The sequence below is a fragment of the Lutra lutra genome, chromosome X (assembly GCF_902655055.1).
Source record: "Lutra lutra chromosome X, mLutLut1.2, whole genome shotgun sequence".
Lineage (NCBI taxonomy): Eukaryota > Metazoa > Chordata > Mammalia > Carnivora > Mustelidae > Lutra > Lutra lutra.
The window spans coordinates 63,433,173-63,446,902 of record NC_062296.1 but is presented as its reverse complement, the minus strand read 5'-3'; the positions used below and the strand labels follow the sequence as shown (position 1 = coordinate 63,446,902).

Here is a 13,730-nt window from a genome sequence, read left to right as displayed (position 1 = left end):
TAGAAGAATATTTTCATGATTTGAGATAAGTAAATTTCGCTTAGCAGGTCACAGAAAGCAGTGTCATAAAAGAAAATATTGATCACTTAGATTTCATCAAAATTAGAAACTCTGCTCATCAAGACACCACTAAGGATATACAAAGACAATCTATAGACCAGGAAAAAAAATATTCAGAAAACATATATCTGACAAAGGACTGCTATGGAAGAAATATAAATAACTCTATAACTCAGTAGTAAAAAACAAAGAATCCAACTTAAAACAGGCAATGGCTTTGAAAAGGTGTTTCTCAAAAGAAAATAAATAGCCAATTATCCCATGAAAAAGTGATCAAGATCATTAGTCATCAGAGAAATAAAAGTTAAATCCACAATGAAATACTGAAGAGGGGCCGCCAAGCAAACGGACAAGGACGAATTCTTGAGACGTTTTCTGTGCAAAAAGGTGCCTTTATTATAGGATGGGCTTTATTATAGTACGGGCAGGGACAGGACCCTTGGGCAGAAAGAGCTGCACTGGGATTGTGAGGAATGACTGATGATATGCTTTTTAGTTAGTGGGGCTTAGGGATAATATAAATCTGTAAGGAATTTGCACATGTTAAAAGCAAGGTCTCCAAGACCTTGGAGGGCTAACAATTGTTAAGATAACATTGCTTTTAGTCTCTAATAAAACATCAACATTAAAGCAGCCATGAGTTCCCTGAGAAATGTCACACTCTGCACTTCTCAAGGATTTATCAGTGGGCTGCAAGTTGTAAGATTTAATTTTTGCTACATTTCTCTTGCCTTTGTTCTCCTCATCAATAGCACTATACATCTTTTAGAATGTCTAAATTCAGGGCGCCTGGCTGGCTCATTTGGTGGAGAATGGGACTCTTGATCTTGGAGTTGTGAGTTTGAGCCCCACATTGGGTGTAGAGCTTACTTTAAAAATAAAATAAATTAGAGCACCTGGGTGGCTCAGTTGGTTAAACTTCTGCCTTCTGCTCAGGTCGTGACCCCAGGGCCCTGGGATACAGCCCTGCGTTGGGCTCCCTGCTCAGCAGGGGTATCTGCTTTTCCTGCTGCCTCTGTTGCTCTCTCTCTCTCACTTACTTTCTCTCTCAAAGAAATAAAAGCTTAAAAAAAAAAACAAACTTAAATTTAATCTTAAAAAAAGAATGGCTAAATTTAAATGACCAATATCCTGTAGGTTGGTGAAGATGTAGAATAACTAACTGGAATTCTTTTTTTTTTTAATTTATTTTTATTTTTTTATTGTGTTATGTTAGTCACCATAAAATACATCATTAGTTTTTGATGCAGTGTTCCAAGATTCATTGTTTATGCACCATACCCAGTGCTCCATGCAATACATGCCACCACCAGGCCCACCCATCCTCCCACCACCTGCTCCCCTCCAAAACCCTCAGTTTGTTTCTCAGAGTCCACAGTCTCTCATGCTTCATGTCCCTGTCTGATTTGCCCCAATTCACTTTTCCTTTCCTTTTCCTAATGTCCTCCATGTTATTCCTTATGCTCCACAAGTAAGTGAGACCATATGATAATTGACTCTCTCTGCTTGACTTATTTCACTCAGCATAATCTCCTCCAGTCCCATCCATGTTGATGGAAAAGTTGGGTAATCATCCTTTCTGGTGGCTGAGTAATATTCCATTGTATATATGGACCACATCTTCTTTATCCATTCATCTGTTGAAGGGCATCTGAGCTCTTTCCACAGTTTGGCGACTGTGGCCATTGCTGCTATGAGCATTGGGGTACATATGGCCTTTCTTTTCACTACATCTGTATCTTTGGGGTAACTAACCAGAATTCTTAAACCTTGTCAGTGAGAATGTAAAACTGTATAACAATTTTCAAAAAAGATGTGGCAATTTCTTATAAAACTACACATTTACTGCCCAGTAACCCAGCAATTCCATTCCTATTTACCTCAAAGAAATGAAAACATATTTACACAAAGACTTCTACATGACTCTTCATAACAGCTTTATTTATAATAGCCAGAATGAGGAAATATCAATAGGACAATTGATGATCCCAGGTGTCCCATCAATAGGGGAATGGATAACAAAATCTTGCATATTCATGCAATGAAATATTACTCAGAAGGAATGAGCTACTGATACATGCAACAGCATGAAGAATCTCAAAAACGTAAAGCTGAAAGAAGCCTAACACAAGAGTACATACTGTATGATTTTATTTGTATGATATTCTAAAAAAAAAAAAAAAAAAAACCAACTTAAGGGGCGCCTGGGTGGCTCAGTCAGTTAAGCATCTAACTCTTGATTTCAGCTCAGGTCACGATCTCAGGGTTGTGAGATGGAGCTGACCATCGGGCTCTGTGCTGTGTGTGTGTGGAGCCTGATTAAGATTCTCTCTCTAGGGATGCCTGGGTGGCTCAGGAGGTTAAGGGTCTACCTTCAACTGAGATCATGATCCTGGGATCGAGTCCTGCATAGGGAATCCCTGCTCAGCAGGGAGTCTGCTTCTCCCTCTGCCTGCCTCTCCCCCTGCCTGCTGCTCCCCCTGCTTGTGCTCTCTCTCTCTCTCTCTCTCTGACAAATAAATAAATAAATAAATAAATAAATAAGAGATTCTCTGTCTCCCTCTCTCTCTGCCCCTCCTCCCACCTCCCTCTCTTAAAAAAAAATTAAACTGTGTGATATTCTAGAATGAACAGAACTAATCTACAGTGGAAAAAGTAAGAGCAGTGGTTGCCTCTGGCAGATAGGGTTGGGTAATGACAGAGAAAGAACATGAGGAAACTTTCATGAGTGAAAGAAGCATTCTATGTCCTTTTTTTCCCCCCCTCACTCTTTGCCTTCTTTTTTATTGGATTTGACTTTTTCTAATTGATTCTTTGTGTATTCTGGATACAATCCTTTGTCAGCTATCATGTTGAAAATATAAAAATATCGTCTCTGTGTTACTAACTAGAATTTATTTTTATTTATTTATTTTTTAAGGTTTTATTGGAACATCTTCACACTCGTCTGCTTACATCTTGTCTGTGGCTGCTTTTGAGTTCCTTTTTTAAAGATTTTATTTATTTATTTGCGAGAGAGAAAAAGAGAGCTTGAGCAGGGAGAGGGAGAAGCAGACTCCACACTGAGCAGGGAGCCTGATGCAGGGCTCGGTTCCAGGACCCTGAGATCATGACCTGAGCCAAAGGCAGACACTTAACTGGCTGAGCCACCCAGGTGCCTCACTAACAAGAATTCAAATAAAATTTGAAGGAAAAAAGATGTCTCCTTATTTGTGGCTTATGGTTTCACTTTTTCCTGTATGTCTTTTGATTAACATTAGGTCTTAGTTTAAGTGTATTCAAATGTGTAAGCTTTTCTTTACAGTTTGTACTTTTTTTCATCTTACTTAAGAATTTCCCACTATCACAAGATCATAAAGACAATTCTCTTACATTATGTCCTAAAAAGTTTTCCAGACGTTTTTTTCTCTGCAGGTATATAATTTGTGTAGTAAGAAAACAGGCTGACATCATGGGTACTGCTTCATGATATTTAACAATATATTTTCAACATACTTTCATGTGAATAAATGTATCAGTAGTGTTGTGGGTGGGGTTTCCCAGGAAACGGACTCAGATAGAGATTTGGGTACAGGAAGTTTATTAGGTAAGGCTTTTGGGATCAACATGTATGGGGGAAGGGAGCGAAGCGGGATCAGAGGGAAGAGGAAGGGTGCAGAGGCAACAAGGGCTCCAACTTCATAGTTGAGAGGGCCTCGAAAGTCCCAAATTGAAGAGGGTTGCCCTTTATACTCCCATGTTGTTAGATGTGGCTGCCTCCAGCGAGGCTGTTTTGACAGTGGCTAAGGCAGCTGACTTCAACGGAATACAATTCCTGGAGATGGCTGCCAGATGAAGGCGGCCAACCGGTAGTATTCCCCATAGCCGGTCCCGTCCTGAAGGAGTATCAGAGCAGCACATCACAGAATCCACCATAGTTAGGGACAGTTCTGACTCTAACTAGCAGAAAGCCCGGACAAACCCTCCTTAATAAACAGGAGTCTGTCTTGCTTAACACTAGGTCTCCGGTAGATAATCGTTGCCATCAACAGCATCTGTCCTTTTTATCTGGAAAGCAAAAACGTTCTCAGAAGTCCCCAGAAGACTTTCCCTGCAAATTAATTAGCCAGAGCTGGATCACAAGTACATCTCTAGGTGCAGGGGAAGTTGGGAAAGTGGGAAGAGGATTGTCATGAGTTTGTGCTTGGATCCCTGGACATTGCTGCTCTGAACAGTCTCTGGGTTCTGTTAGCATCAAGGAAAAAGGGAAAGGATTTTAGTCAGGCACTTAACAAAGCCTGCCACAAACAGAACTCTACAGAGTTATCTGGAATAACTGCATATGGATATAACTTACTGAAAGTCTCTGTTTTGCTACACGTTTGGTTGTTTTCAGCTTTTTGCTATTATTCACTGTGCTGCAATAAACATCCTTGTAATTTTTCTCTGCCCATATCCTCAATTATCTCTCCGGAATGAAATGCAACATACGTAACTGTTCAGAGGAGGGAATGTGCTTTTAAAGAATCTTGATGCAGATTACCAAGGTGTACCTTTGAAAGGCCTCCAAGTCTTTCAGAAGGCCGTTCATTGTACCTTTACGATTTTATGTCTTCCGTCAGCAGTGCCTATCCTTACTGACACTGGATATTAACATTCTCGTTAATTTGCATCAGTTTTATATTTTTAAAAAGTACCTCATTTTAGTTTGCATTTTCTATTGATTTTTATTGTCCATATTTGCTAATTTTTGCATTGTGGTCCAAAAACTGTCCTTTGGGCCTCTTGGGTTTTTTTGGAAAGTATTGCGATGTAATCGGTGTTTGGCTCTTGTGCTGTGGGGGTTAATTCCAGAATGCCTAAGCTTTTTGCTGGTCAAGGCATGAATATACTGATTAACAGTGTTTCCATTTAATGCTGCTGAGGAAGGATTTCAACCTAGTTTGTTAGAATTATATATTGATAACAATGAGAGTGATAATTTGCAGGTGGTCTTGGTGTTAGGGACCACCCGCCCCAGGGCTCTGCTGCTGAGTCTGGGTACATTTCAGGAAAATGGCTACGTGTTAGGAATACCTAAATATATATTCATAATTAGTATTCACAGCAGCAGCAGAAGAGCTACGCAAGAGTACTTTGTAACATGAATATTTTTATGACCTATAAATTGTACTCTGTATAAATGCCAAAAGTATTTTTAAAATATCACTCAGAAAGGTAAAAGGAGAAAAAAATCATTTTGCTAATTAATCCAATGAAGAATGATGACATATGAATTTAGAAACATATGCCATAGCTATCTTAATGAGAAACATGGCATGGCTGTTTTAAAAACATTTACTGAATATATAGTTCATGAATAATAGATCTCTTACTCCAGTAGATATTTTCTTAGTGAAAAAGGGTTAACAGCTATTTTTATAGCAAAAATAAAACCAGAGTGCTACAGATCCAACAAAATGACTTGAATATTTTTTTTTATTTTTTATTTATTTATTATTTTTTTTTTATGACTTGAATATTTTATTATCTCTAAATATATGAATATATTGTACTAAAAGTTTCTGGGATAATTTTTATTGCATTTTTTTATGACTTGTGTAATCATTATTGCACTTTATAATTTTGCATACATTATAGTTCTTGTATGTAAGTAATAAATATTTACTAGCTCAGAAAAATATCCTATAAGTCCACATGCACTTCAGGTTAAAGATACAGAAAAATAAATTTAAATAGTCAAAAATGATATTTACTATCACTTCTAAATTAGTAAGAGTTGTCTTTGAAATACAGAGTAATGACGTAAGCTAACTTAGTAAGCATTATGTGAAAATACATGGCCACTACAAGAATATTCTTAAGTAAATCTGTCAAAATAGTAAAGATGAAAAAGAATTAGACTACCCAGTTCTGATAAGAATACAGAGAAAACTCTATACTTACTAGGTAGAAATATCATGCAGTGTAGCTCTTTTGTGAACCAATTTAGCAGTACATAAACAGCGCATAAAAATTATTCATAATTTTGACTTAATAAATATGTGAGTCTAGTAGTCTAAGATAATAATCCTACCCCAGGGGCACCTGGGTGGTGCAGTCTGTTGAGCTTGACTCTGGGTTTTGGCTTAGGGCATGATCTCCGGGTCATGGGATCCAGCCCCGCATTGGGCTCCGTGCTTGGGACTCTGTCTCATTCTCCCTCTGCCCCTCCCATCCCCTCTCTCTCTCAAAAACAATAAAGAAATAAGTCTTCAAAAACAAATCCTACATCAATGGCACCTGGGTAGCTCAGTTGGTTAGGTGACTGCCTTCAGCTCAGGTCATGATCCCAGGGTCTTGGGATCGAGCTCTGCATCTGGCTTTTTGCTCGGCAGGGAGCCTGCTTCTCCCTCTACCTGCTACTCCACCTGCTTGTGCTCTCTCTCCCTCTCAACTAAACAAACAAATAAATCTTTAAAAAAAATCCTACGTCAAGAGAAACCCGTATACACAAAGATATTTGTTGCAGTGCTATTTATAATGATGAAGATGATAAAGAATGTAGACGTCCAAAAATTGGAGAATTAATAATTAATGAAGCCATTAAAATGTTATTTAAACTATAGTATGTCTATATAATGAAGTTTAATGAATCTGTAAAATGGAGTGAGGAAGATCTCTGTGTGTTGCTTTTAGGTGATCTGTACAATATGGTGTTGACCGAAAGAAAGCAAGGTGCAGAAAAGTTGTAGTGTAGGGAATATATTTTGGGACTATAAATATAGGTATGTATTTTTTGATAGTTTTGAAAAGAAAAACAATGGAAAGATAAAGCAAGGACAAATGAAAGTGGTTTCCTAAAGGAGAAGGCAGCGAATGTAGAAAGCACAAAGATGACAGCTAGACCTCTCTGAATAAATCTTGTTTTATATTTTGTTTTGAGTAAAAGATGGCCCCCAAAGATTCCCACCTCCTAGTATTTACATTCTTGTGAAGTTCCCTTGCCATTGCAGCAGGGTTGGTCTGTGTGACCAGTAGAATTTGGCAGAAGTGATAGTATGTAACTTCCAAGATTAGACGCTAAAGGACAATGTGGCTTCTGTTTTATTCTTTTTCTCTTGGATCACTTGTTCTGGGGGAAGCCAGTTGCCTGGTTGAGCAGTCCCACATGGTGAGGATCTGAGCTCTGCCAACAGTCACGTGGGTGAACCATCTTGGAAGCAGATGTCCAGTCCCAGTTAAACCCTGAGATGACTGCAACCCTAGCTGACATCTTGACTGTATTTCATGAGAAACCCTGAACTAGAACCACCCAGCTAACGCCATTCCAGATTTCTGACACTCAGAATCTGGAGATAATAAATACTTGTTATTTAAGTTCGATTTTATTTGCCAGGCAGCAACTATAAAATTGTTTAAAATAACCATAAAATTGTTTAAAATAATTTAAAAACTGAGTATCATTCTTACAAATTGAAGATAAACTGAAGCAAATGAACCCAAGCATATATCAAGTTGATGGCAAAACTACACAGAGAATAATTATTCCACGGGGATTGCAAACACAGTATTTTTACAGTACATCCCTAGTGAACTAGCTCCTAAGGACAATAAGAACTGCAAATAATCTGAAATGGCATTCAATGGTCTAATTGTCAACAATAACATTGATATTGTTACTCTGACGCTCCTCTATACGGTAGAATCAACCGAATAAGTCATTATGTTAATGTCATTAAGAACCAAGATTTTAGGGGCGCCTGGGTGGCTCAGTGGGTTAAGCCGCTGCCTTCGGCTCAGGTCATGATCCCAGTTCCTGGGTTCGAGCCCCACATCGGGCTTTCTGCTCAGCAGAGAGCCTGCTTCCTCCTCTCTCTCTGCCTGCCTCTCTGCCTACTTGTGATTTCTCTCTGTCAAATAATAAATAAAATCTTAAAAAAAAAAAAAAGAACCAAGATTTTACACATGGGAGAAAAGAGATACAAACACAGAATTAAAGAAATTAAGTAAAAATCCTTTAATCTTTCATTTGGATTGGAAATAGCAGTATGAATGTATAGTTTATTTTTCTTTTTCTAAGAAATATGTCTTTCCTAGCTCGGTGTACTGAAAAGGCCTAAAAGAAATGACAACATAATAGCAATAAATACCCAGCGTCCAGATTATGGTGACTAAATATAATTTAAAACAAACAAACAAACAAAAAACACAGAGCTTCTTAGGGAAGAGCTAATTTCAGTTCTGAGGCTGGAAATATATAAAAGATGAACCTAGAATATCCTAACTAGAAATTAAGGACTACAAGGGCTGTATTAAAGGATTAAGGAACCAAGTTTTTAAGGGGTTCTCACTGGCCCGAGATAGAACACTTTAAGCATGAAAAAGCATAATGACTACAAAGTAGTGTATGTATTTATACATCAAATATTTTAGAACTCCATGAGTTCACCCTGATACTAAAAAATAAAATCTTGAACGGCCTGGGTAATTCAGTCGTGATCCCAGAGTCCTGGCTCAGGCTCCCTGCTCTGGGAGGAGTCTATTTCTCCCTCACCCTCTGCCCCTCTCCCGCCTTGTGCTCTCTCTCTTTCTCAAAAAATAAATAAAATCTTAAAAAAAAAAAAAAAAAAAAAAAAACACCTCACTGGTCACTTTTTGGAGGCTGCTAGGACACTAACTTATTAATCATAAAATTGAGAAAGGAAAAAAAAAGTAAACACCTATTCTGCCTGCCTGTATTTCAGAGCATTCGGAATTGATGAGAAAGTTTAAAAAGTTTTAAAAAAAGTTAAAGTTAAAAAAGAATTAAAGAAAAAAAGAATTCAAGCTCTGTAAGGAAAATCACCATTTATGAAGGAATAGCTCAGGTTATGGAAAGGCTTCAATTTGTTGATCTGAGTGGTGGTTATGTGGATGCATACTATAAAAATATTCCTCAAGCTGTTTACTTAGTTTTTGTGCGTTTTATTGTTGGTAAAGTACAGCTCAGTTTAATAATTTTACCTCAATTTAAAAAAATGACCATAGTGCCTTCCAATGAAGGGTAATAGATGTACACGGCTCACTATGAACTATCCTTGCCAAAAAAATTGAACCTGAATCTAGCATGGCTGCAGATGTAACTGTGGGCTTCCAGAAAGTAAAGGGGACAGAGGAGCATGTTAAATCATACCAACAGGATTCAACCAGACAAACTGAGAATCTGGGACATTCTACAGGGCAAATGATATTGTTCCTCTGGTGAATAAAAATGATATACAGGAATGGGGAAAGGGGAAGAAAGGATTCTAGATGAAGAGAGAATTAAGAGCTATGCTAACAAAAACAATACTTGGCCATTGTTTGGGTCTTGATTCAGACAAATCACCTGTAAAAAGCTGTTTTTGAGACAACCAGGAAAACTTGAACCCAGACTAGGTATTCGAATATATTAAGGAATCAGTGTTAATTTTATTAGGTGTGATAATGGTACTGTGTTTATAAAGTCTGTATCCTGTTAGACACTTAAGTATTTATGGGTGAAATTATGTCATTTCCTTTAAAATAAGTCCCGGGAGGGGGCGGGGGTAACTACGGAGGGAAATAAATGAAGCAAGAAAGCCAAAGTAGGGCGCCTGGGTGGCTCAGTTGGTTAAGCAACTGCCTTCGGCTCAGTTCATGATCCCGGAGAGCCAGGACTGAGTCCCGCATTGGGCTCCCAGCTCCATGGGGAGTCTCGTTCTCCCTCTGACCTTCTCCTCTGTCATGCTCTCTCACTGTCTCTCTCTCTCAAATAAATAAATAAAATCTTAAAAAAAAAAAAAAAAAGAAAGCCAAAGTAGTAGTAACTCTTACAGCTGAGTGACAGATGAACTGGGATTTATTAAACTATTCTCTATTTTTCCGCATGTTATTAAGTTATTGAGCTTCAAACTCACTCTTCTATACTCTGCCTTTTGAAGGGGGGGGGTGGGAAGCGAGCGTTCGCATTTCAGCTTGGCCAACGGCTTCCTGCTAGACTCCGCCTATAGGGGGCGATAGAGGGAGACTGCAAGGCGGGAGGAGGACGTAGCGACTTAAACTCCTTTCTGTTCTTCCTTGTTCCCTCCTGTCAGCTTCCTGCTGCTGTCAGCATTCCCCCAGAACATTCTTCACCGCCGCCCCAGCAGCGCCTTTCGTTGTCTGCAGCCGAATCCGGTTGTTCGTTTGCCAGGATTCACAGAGCCAGACTCATCCACCCTCTATCAGCAACACCAGCATGAGGTGAGTAGCACCCCCCTCCTCAGGGGTCTGGGTCCCAGTCCACGGAGCCCTTTCCTCCAGCTTCAAAGTTGTAACAATTCCATTCTCTCTCCTTGTACCTCAGCCTGGGGCTGATAGCCGCTTCTGCGCTGACTTTCTTGACGATCCCTCAGACCTCTCTTTTCACCGCTCGAGTTAGCTCCTTAACAACTTTATGCCTAGTTAACGTTTTGTTTGTTTTGCTTTTTAAATAGTAAATCCCGTCTGTTCAAATTAACTAATGCGCTTTCTACCTCCCGACTGGTCCCCGGTGAGAGGTACCCGGACTCCCATCAGTCATGGGTTGAGGGCTGCGTTCGGGGGGCTCATCCCCCAGCATTCCTGGGCTGCCACATGGGTAGCAAAGCCAACTTCAGCAGCTGAGCAGGTTCCAGTGGCAAGTAATACAGGCGCTACGAATTGGAAGTTGCGCCAGTGTGCACTAAAGTGATAAAGAAGGTGGGGGCGGCTCGGCGATTTTGCTACACAGCCAGATGCCCTTTATAAAACATTAATTTCTAATTACGGAAGCGTTAATTGTCCTTGAAGGACAGTTAGAAAGAAAAAACTGAAGTCCTCTCTGTCACCAGCCCCAGTTCTGATTCCCTTCTCTTCCCTCCTACCCAGAGGCAGCCAGTGTTAACCGCTTAGCATTTACATGTGTTTTTCTACATATATATGCTTATTAAAACATATGGCATTATGTGTAGGTTTGTTTAACTTTTTTTGCATAGTAATACGTATCTTTTTGCAAGTTGCTTTATTCACTAAACAGTTTGTCTTGTATGTCACTCCGTATGATGACGTATAGACCCACCTCATTCGTTTCTTTCTTTTGTTTTTAAGATTTTTATTTATTGGGGCACCTGAGTGGCTCCGCTGTTTAATCGGCTTCCTTCAGCCCAGGTCATGATCTCAGGGTCCTGGGATCGAGCTCTGCATCAGGCTCCCTGCTCAGCAGGAGCCTGCTTCTCCCTCTCCCTGTTTTCTCTCTCTCTACCTGTCTCTGTCAAATAAATACATAAAATCTTTAAAAAAAAAAAACCTCTTATTAAAAAAAAAGATTTTTATTTATATGAGAGGGGGAAGGGCAGAGGGAAAAGCCGACTCCCCTCTGAGCAGGGAGTCTGAGGCAAGGCTCCATCCCAGGATCCAGAGATCATGACCTGAGCCGAAAGTCAGGCGGTTAACTGTCTGAGCCACGCAGGCGCCCCATCTCATTCTTTTCACCTGCTTCGTAATATTCCTTATTAAGGGTGCATATGCCCTTGTTTATTTCCCTCTTGCCCTGTGTTCACTCTTACCCACATTCTATGATTAATGTTCACGTCCCTGCATCTTTGTACCTGTTCAGGAGTGTTTATTTCTAGAGTCGAGACAGTAGAAGAAATGTTGGGTCAGACAGAATGCGTATTTGCAACTTGCATTAGATGTTAAAAATATGTCCTCCAAAAGGTGGTTGCAGTTTACAAGCTGTGATATTGTGATTGGTAATAAGAAATATAAATTTGGCCTCCCTTTTCGTTTCTCGCAGACAGCTCCTAAAACCCTTGGAATTTCCGAAGTGAGGAGAGCAACAAAGGTGTCTTTTGTTATGTTAATGAGTGACATTTGGGCTGCACCTAAGGATGGGGGCTGGTTGCCAGGGGAACCAAGTATGAATAAAGGGTTGGAACTTTCAGTCCCACCCCTGACCTCCCAGAGGGAGAGGGGCTGGAGGTTGAATCAATCACCAATGGCCAATGATTAAATCAATCATGACTTTGTAATGAAGCCTCCATAAAACCCCAAAGGACGGGGTTCGTAGAGCTTTCAGGTTGTTGAACACGTGGAGTTTTGGGCACAGTGGCAGGTCTGGAGAGGGCATGGAAGCCCCTCGTCCTTTCCCCGTACCTTGCCCTGTGGATCTCTTCCATCTAGCTGTTTCTGGGTTATATCCTTTTATAACAAACCGGTGATCTAGTAAGTAAGATGTTACTCCGAGTTCTGTGAGCCGCTCTAGCAAATTAATCGAACCCCAGGAGATGGTCATTGGAACCTCCAGTCTATAGCTGGTCAGTCAGAAGCAGGGGAACAGCCTGCCTTGCAACTGGCATCTGAAGTTGGTGTAGGGTGGCTGGGGGCAGGGGAACAGCCTTGTAGGACTGGACTCTTTAACCTGGGCAGTCTGGTGCCATCTCCGGGTAGGTGGTATTGGAATTGAGTTGAATTCTTGGGACTCAAACTGCTGGTGTCAGGAATTGCTTGCTATTGTGTGGAAAGCCCTTACCCCCAGCTTTGGATTTGGGTCCGGGAACCCAAAAGGGTTGGTGTTCAGTGAATTGGGATTTGTAGACTGTCCCTGGCTCACAGAAGCATGTGGTTTGGGAAAAGAAAGCATAAAAGGAAGGAGGGTGGTGGTGAAGCTCTTGATTCCTGGGTGTCCATGTGGTCACCCAAGGAACGGAGCAGCAACTGTGCTGTGTTCAGTTACTAAACAAGGACTCAGCTCCTGGGCAGTTGGAATAAGGAAGTGCATACTAATGAGAAAAAGGCAAAATATTAAGTCCCTTGGTCATTGTTATCTGTAATAGCTAAACTAAAAGGGAACGCTCAGTTGGACTTTGATGCTAGTCCAGATTCCGATTTCAGTGAGTCTGAGCTTTGGCCATTAGCCTCAAAGCCGCCCCCCAAGGTAAAAGTCACTGTGGGGGAAGGGTAAAACCAGGAAACTTTTGAAACTAGGGGGCTGTAGTGTGAAAGAGTTGTTTTCATTTTGTCTGTCAGTATCCTCGGCTTCCTGAGGAAGCTTCACTGAACGGGTTTGGGGGAGTAACTGATTGGGGGCAGTGTCTCTGGTCTGAATTCTTCTGGGTGGAAGAGCGTGTTTGGGTGGCTGTGGGACCCACTGGTCACTATGGAACAGTCCCAGGTGTCTGTTAGTGATCCAGACATTTCCAAGGTGGTGGACTGCATGAAAGCCACCCTAAACCTTGTTAATCCTTAGAAAGGGGACTGTCCTTAACCTGCATCAATGCCAAGTGGAACCCCGATGAAGCCAGCTGATAGGCTTCCTATGCAAGGCATCTGGGACTGGCTTTATGATGACGGAGATATTAACCTGGCCAGTATGCCCATTACCCAGGTCAGGATAAATGCTGTGGCTGAGGGGGTCCCTTTCAGAGGAGTGCCCCGTGTAACCTCATTGTTGCAAAACCAAAAAACAGCTCGGGAAGCCTCATCAAATTTCTTGTCTCAGTTTCTCTTCGGGTACCTTACAGATGCTAATAGAAACCGTAGGTTAATTAACAAGCCAATGGGGAAAGTCAGGGGATACTGCCGAACTAGGTGGAAAATTTTGAAGTTATTAAGAAATACGGTGAATAAAGTGAATATTGATAGGAGCGAAACAAAGAGGAAACATAAAGGGGACTTGTCCCAGCCGGGTGGAAATTTTTAGATGATTAGTA

The 13,730-nt window shown here is 40.6% G+C and overlaps 1 protein-coding gene across 1 annotated transcript in view; it reads left to right on the top strand.

The window, feature by feature from the left end:
- Positions 1-10,113: 10,113 nt before the first annotated feature.
- USP9X (ubiquitin specific peptidase 9 X-linked) overlaps positions 10,114-13,730 on the top strand; it is a 166,666-nt gene continuing 163,049 nt past the window's right edge. Inside the window, exon 1 of the mRNA XM_047715204.1 lies at positions 10,114-10,263. The gene's annotated coding sequence lies outside the window, so the exon portion shown is untranslated. The remainder of the gene's footprint in view (positions 10,264-13,730) is intronic.